This window comes from Protomyctophum parallelum (genome assembly GCF_964188405.1).
Source record: "Protomyctophum parallelum genome assembly, chromosome: 6".
In the NCBI taxonomy this organism is placed as follows: Eukaryota; Metazoa; Chordata; class Actinopteri; order Myctophiformes; family Myctophidae; genus Protomyctophum; species Protomyctophum parallelum.
Window position 1 is genome coordinate 385,262 of NC_139701.1, and position 7,300 is coordinate 392,561.

Genomic DNA, 7,300 nt, shown 5'->3' on the forward strand with positions numbered 1-7,300 from the left:
TTATAACTCTTGAACCGTAGGTCGTAAAATACATTTTCCTGGATTCCTTGGGTCATGACGCATCTCCCCATATAGGCCACGCCCATTTCCGCCATGATAGATTTTCCGCCATTTTGAATTTTGTCCAAAACACACTTTTTGCTTTTCCTCCTACTGATTTTGTCCAAATCTCACAGAAATCGGCACACGTGATCTCTGGACCCATCCAATTAAAACTGAACTGCAGAATTTTGAAAGTGCGTATCGTTCGGCCGTAATCGTCTTCCGAAGTTAGTAGGAGGGGCCTATATCACAAAAAATGCCATAAATCACGAACGGAATGTCCAATCCATCCCACATTTCAATCACATGTCCGGGGTGGTTCAATCAACCAAGTTCTAAAAGCAATTCCATTTTCATCCATAGGGGGCGCCGCAAATGCGAGAAATGTAACCGTTTGTCGCAAAAACATGAATTTCGGGGGTTAAATCCCCTCCGAATTACTTACGCATGATCTAAGGCGTGACTTGAAATTGTAATTGGCTGGCAATGAGTGAGGATCCTCAGGAACTGAAGCTCACATTCATTCTATTGTTTAATATTGCGGGGGGGGGGGGCGTGAGGATCCCTCAGGAACTGAAGCTCACATTCATTCTATTGTTTAATATTGCGGGGGGGGGGGGCCGTGAGGATCCTCAGGAACTGAAGCTCACATTCATTCGTCTAAAGACCTCTGACCTTTAGATCTCTATAAAAAAATTGTTGATTTGCTCGATCAATTTTTTTGGCCACGTCACAGAAATTGCATTTCCATACATGCCAATGGAGTCTGACTCTAGTTATGGGAATGTGATGATGTATGATGATAAGAGCGCCCCTCACTTCACACAAGTGTGTTTTTTGAGGGCCCCTCCTATATTCAGCTATAGTCAGTGTTGTAGTGCTACTTTTTGAAGTGGGGGGGGGGGACAAGTGGGATAAGACATGTGCGCGTGCACTCGCATTTGTGTGCATGTGCGCAACGTGCGCAGACCATGCAGACACACTATTAACCCATTCTGACCTGAGATCAGATTCATACGAGGTTTCCACTGGACACACACTGGTCTGATTAACCCATTCTGACCTGAGATCAGATTCTAGAAATGTCAGTCGCTCTTTGATTTTTCAAAAATAGCAGACCTACAAGCTCGTATCGCGCCACTCGGTGGCGCGATATGAGCTTGTAGATCTGCTATTTTTCAATATGCCCGTTCAGAATGGGTTAAAACATGCAGACGTGTATATTGCCTATTTAGAAACAGGGTTTAAATGCTTCATCGTATCCATTAAAGTAGGCCTAAATGACAAGTCAAAAAACATATTTGTGCCAAAATAATAATTTTAGACATGAGAGAAGTGGGGGGATGGCGCTCCCCCGCGTGCCCCCTCTACACGCTTGGTTATAGTGTATCTTTATTTTCCTAACACAGACATGAAATGCCATTGACAATGAATGGAGAATTTACGTCATATGTGTCTGATGTACAATGATAAGAGCGCCCCTCACTTCACACGTGTGTGATTTTTATGTATTACTTAATTTATTTCACTCATCAATGTTTATATAGCTCGTGTGTATATTGCGTATAGCCATGGTTCATGACTCTCGTATTCATACGAGAGTCATGAAGAAACTTCACCCTGTTTTTTGCGCTCGCTGCATTTACAAGATTTCCGTATATATAAACATTCAGATTTCAAATATAAAGTACTCACAATTTGTCCCATGGGTGTTAGTTAGTTGCAGCTCCAGCGATTAGAATTTCTGCATCCCGCGTTGTTTAATAAAAAGCATTTTTATCCGAGGTGTTATTTTGCCATTGGCTTTCAACTACGCGCCCCTATCGGTCGGGAGGAGGGTGGCACTCGGTGTGTTCGATATAGGTACGCTGACCGCCCTGCCAATACAGACTAATAGGCGAGTGCGCTCCCGGTGTGCAACTGTGGATTTCCCAAACGAACCCCGTTTGAAAAAAGTAGCCGGGGAGCTCGGATAAAAATGCTTTTTATTAAACAACGCGGGATGCAGCAATTCTAATCGCTGGCGCTGCTACTAACTAACACCCGTGGGACACTTTGTGAGTACTTTATATTTGAAATCTGAATGTTTATATATACGGAAATCTTGTAAATGCAGCGAGCGCCAAAAACAGGGCAAAGTTTCTGCATGACTGCCATGATAATCATCATGGCAGTCATGTTCCAGGGCTATATTGCGTATAGCTTTTTTCTTTTTGGGCTTGACCCTGTCTTATAGATGCTTGCAGCTATATTTATTATTATTAATATTATTAACATTATTATTAGTATTATTATTAGTAGTAGTAGTAGTAGTATAGCTGGCCTATTTAAAAAATACAGATATTTTCACTATTTGGGTTTAGGGAACATTTCCTGAAGCCTAAACATTTTTAGAATTTTTTTTTTAGTCACAACAATATCCATAAACACAAATACGGTACTCCAAAAAGTACCGACAGACAGGTTGACCTACTTATCTCACGTTAAAACGTGCTTTATTTCCTGCCCAGTGCTGCCCCCCCGCCGGCGGTGGTCACTTCGCAGCACTGCAGCATCACTGACACACTTTCCGCTGCCACGTGAGTGAGTGGTCACGTTGAGCCCGAGGACTCACCCCGCCTCCCCGGCAAGATTCAAACCCATTCACACGCATTTGTAGCCCTGCCTCTGGGAGGAGACAGTCACACACACACACACACACACACACACACACACGGCCATTGTTTGTTGTATTAATCTACCTAGTACCTACTGGAAAATACTGGCGACTCGAGGAGGAGTGAGGACACACCATAGAGTTAATAATATATACACACAGAGTACAGTCAGACGGATCGACGCTTTTCCATCGCTTTTGGTGAAAGATGAAGCTGAGGCGCCGCAAACAGCTGAACCTGAACGTCACCGTGTTGGCACGGCGGCAGCCCGTAACCCCCCGCTCCCCCAGAACCCCGAGGAGAGCCCGGACCACGGCGTCCATGGCCGAGTCCCCCATGGCCGAGTCACCCATGGAGAGGAGAGCCCGGACCACGGCGTCCATGGCCGAGTCACCCATGGAGAGGAGAGCCCGGAGCACGGCGTCCATGGCCGAGTCCCCCATGGCCGGGTCACCGCTGCTCCACCAGCCCGTCCATACCGAGGTAAAGGACAGCGACACAGTACATCCCGGTGCTAGTGTGTGTTTTCAGACATTTAAACCTATTAAAACAGCCACTATTTTAGCCTACTTTGTCTTTAGTAAACTTGGACCTGTCTGTCACGCTTTGCCAAAAACATCTGCCTTGTTGTATCAATTGATTGATTGATTGAAATATGTATTAACAGTTTGCAGTATTACAGTAACATTTCAAGCACAAACTCGATACAAAGACTGTTAACTGTGAGTGGACGACCCAATTAAGCATTACACTTGTTTACAAGAGGGTCCACATTGTTCAATTCATCAAGACTATCGTAGATCTATGTGTTGAAATTGAATCGATTGTGACTTTTATTAAAAAAAAAAAAAAATACAGTCTTGATCCGAGGCTACCGAAGTAAAGAGCAGATCTACAAGCGCACAACGCCTCGCAGCCGGAGGCGTTGTCAACTTGTAAATCCGCTATTTTCATATAGGCAGTTTTCCCACTGGCTAAACTAAAGTTCTTATCAGAATAATTAGGGACGCTTGGTTAATTTAAAACCACAAATAAAATAACATCCTATCTGTAGTATCTCTGAGGACGCCTGTCCTAATCTGTTAGTGGTGGTGTTTAAATCCTCGGTATAGTTCTTTATCGATTAAACAACGTTTGTGTGTGTGTGTGTGTGTGTGTGTGTGTGTGTGTGTGTCCTTCGTGTTAGCATTTCGTGCTAATGTTGCCATGACAAAGCTACATGCGCGTGCGCACTAGTAGTCTGTGGATAGTAATTTTGAGTTTTCGGTTTGTTTGTTTTAGCCTTTTAAAGTGAGAAATGTGTAATAATAATTACGCCAGATTGAAAGTAGTGACTTACTTTTTTAATCTTCTCTCATTTGTTTATCCTGTACATTAGTTTACTCTCCTGATTGGGTATCATGGCCTGAAAAATGTTTAAAAAATAAATTGATTACTAGATGGGGAAACCCCTGTAAGTGAACAAACACTATTGGAACACAGCTATTTTAACACTTAATTTCACTTTTTAAAGCGTTGTGATTGATACTTTTAGTCTATGGTAAATGGTAATGAGGCCTTTGTGTGTGTGCCTTTTCACATTTTACTGTATTCACGTGTTTCTATGTTTGTTTGATTGTATGTAGCCTACATGGTTTCTGCAAATTCTTAAAAGGTATTACATTAATTTATGTGAAAATGGTGCCTTAAAACGATTTTATTTTATTTGTCGTTATTGATGGTCTTAACAATAACATCTTAAACGTACTCACTAGTTACTCAGTTCAAACCCATTAACGACAGCGATGTTATTTTTGTGAAAGGAGAATTTTCACACCAAATCGCCTCTCTGAAAATATAACAAGCTTTGTGAGCTTGTACATACTGTACATATGCCCCCCTCCCCCAAGTTCCATTTCATTCTGAGAGTGAGTGACATCTTAACACGTGTGGTGTGCGTGCTGTGCACTGCAGCAGCATCAGCATCGTGGATGGAGATTTAACTCCCAGTTAAACCAGACAAGGTCTTAGTTTAGCCTATAAGTCAAAGTGGGTCATGACCCAGCGCCCATCCTCCCAGCAGCACGTGTATGATGCTGTGTGTTAAGCTGCACTACGCTACACGTGCTCTTTGCATATAGGCTCACCACCACAACCTATTCCTTTCTCTGGTTTGGTGTTTTTTCTCCTTTTTGTGATAGTTTAGCTTTTTTGGGTTCTGGGCTTCACTAGTTCAAGACTTTTATTGTTACATCCTGACTGTGTACATTTTTTGTTTGTTTAATGATACTGGATAATGAGAGTACAATCCTTGGGTTTCAGTGATACCAGAAGAATTGATTGAATACTTTTATTACCGGTAGTCAGAAATGTACATGGTACAGTCAGACATTAAGGCTAAAAGAATAACACAAAAAGGGCATGGGGGACTTGTTTCCATTATGGTCCTATCATGTATTCAATTCATCACATGTCAATCAATGTGAATGTACACAATAATACGTGTGTCATCATCAACAAATACAAAAAACGATGTACTACAAAGGAGGGGGGGGGGGGGGGGGGGAATGGCACCTCGATCCTTTTGTATAGATGGATGTTACCAGATTTGTCAACGCCAGAGTTTCCAAACGCCAATCCATCTATGGTTGTAAAGTGTCCACCATGGATTTGTATTTTGTTTGACATGACGTGACATATTTTATGCCCCATGCCTGCTGGAGAAAGTGTCTGTCTTTTTGCAGCGGCAATAGGACAGTTTTAGACCTGGTCATGGTCTGTGCTATCTATCTATGTATTTATATTTGACAGAGCTAGTATGTTTCATTGGAATTTGGAAATGGTTTTATTGCCAGGTATGTGTGCAGTGCACGTTTGAGGAATTTTTCAGATTGGTGCATTACAATGAATGACACAATTATTACACAACTATTGACTCAAAACATAAAGATAAGCAATTATATAAAGCTAAGCATCAATAGCTAGAAACTATTTACGGTAATGCTATATATATATATATATATATATATACAGTAGTGTTCACTATAGCAACATTGATAGCAATCCAATGTAGGTCTCTCCACTATACAATACGCTATATATACTGTATATACAGTATGCGCTGTGGTATTATAAATAGAGTATACAATGTCCATGGCATGTGGCGTGGGTGTGGCATCTGATCTCTGTGTGCATTTCTAGCTCGTGTGGACATTTATTTTGGCCTCACAGACAGAAGACAATAATTGAGAGCCTGCTCAGGGACTACAGATGAAAATTTACTTCTGGCTAACTCTGGCCCATTTACATGGATTTGAAAATAAATGACGTGTTGATTAATTAATTAATTAATCGTCCCTGTTAAAAAGCACCATAAGACACTGTCAATTTCGTCAACAGTAACAGAGATTAAAAAAAAAATCTGTAGCCTAATATGGATATCAAACTACGGACCTATGAAATATTTATGACATACGTTGAACGAAGCAGGTTGTCTCCAACAAGGCTATTCAGTATTTTAGCTGTGACGTGAGCGCCCCCTCCTGAGATACTTCCGGGTCCTACTTTTGTGTCGCTTTTGTGTCCCCATGGAGTTATACTGTGACGCTCCGTCGGACTAAATCTGAGACGAAAACAACCACGAAAGTCTCATTTTACCGCTTTCCTTTCCTCGCAACAACAAAGCTGCGCGCTCTCCCAAATCTGACAGTGAACCATTTTATTTTATTGTGTCAAATAAATCCTCATAATGCAAACTAGATTCAACATACTCAAGCCTGCACACATTCTAAATATACCCCAGAAATATTTTACCGGACTGTTGCCACCTTCAATAATAATGATAATAATAGTCTTTATTGTCTCCACATCATATATTTTTGTTGTCATGGACACTTGTACAAAACATTAATAATTCCACTCGAGTTGGAAGCATTAAGACCCATTTTAACCCTCAATGGCTTCGTTTCTGAAAAATAACATCACTGTAAAAAGATTCACGCGTTTAGATATTCAATTCACAATGAGATGCGGACGGGAGCTGGTGCCACTTGGACCCGGACGTAACGTAGCACTACAAAATGACGTCGGACTTAAATACTGAATACTACAGCCAGTGTTCCTACACAAATGTCATTTTGTGTCACTTTAGAACTACAGAAGCATCTGATTGGATGAAGCAGTAATGTTACAGTATTTTATATAATAATGATGCCAGGTGTATAATCTGAACTAATTCACATTAAAGTTCTTTACTGTCGTACAGAAACCTACTGTATCTCTAGGTTTCAACATGTTCGGTTTTCTTTACCCATAAATCAATGCCTGGCCAATATACTACATACGTCTTCTACAGTCTCACCCAGAAGTAGCAAAAATAGCCGATCTACGACTACAAGCTTATATTGGCTATTTTTGCTATTTAAAATATTGAACCAATGAAAAGTAACAAGAGCTTGTGTGACTAAATATCAAATCCAATCCACTTGGTTTATAGAGCAGTGTTGAACCAAAGGGCTGTACACGCATAAAAATAAAATACTAAAATACCTAGAGCAAAAATAATACACATTCGATGATTTCAGCAGGACAGTGAGGACACCATAAATAATTTTAGAAGGCCA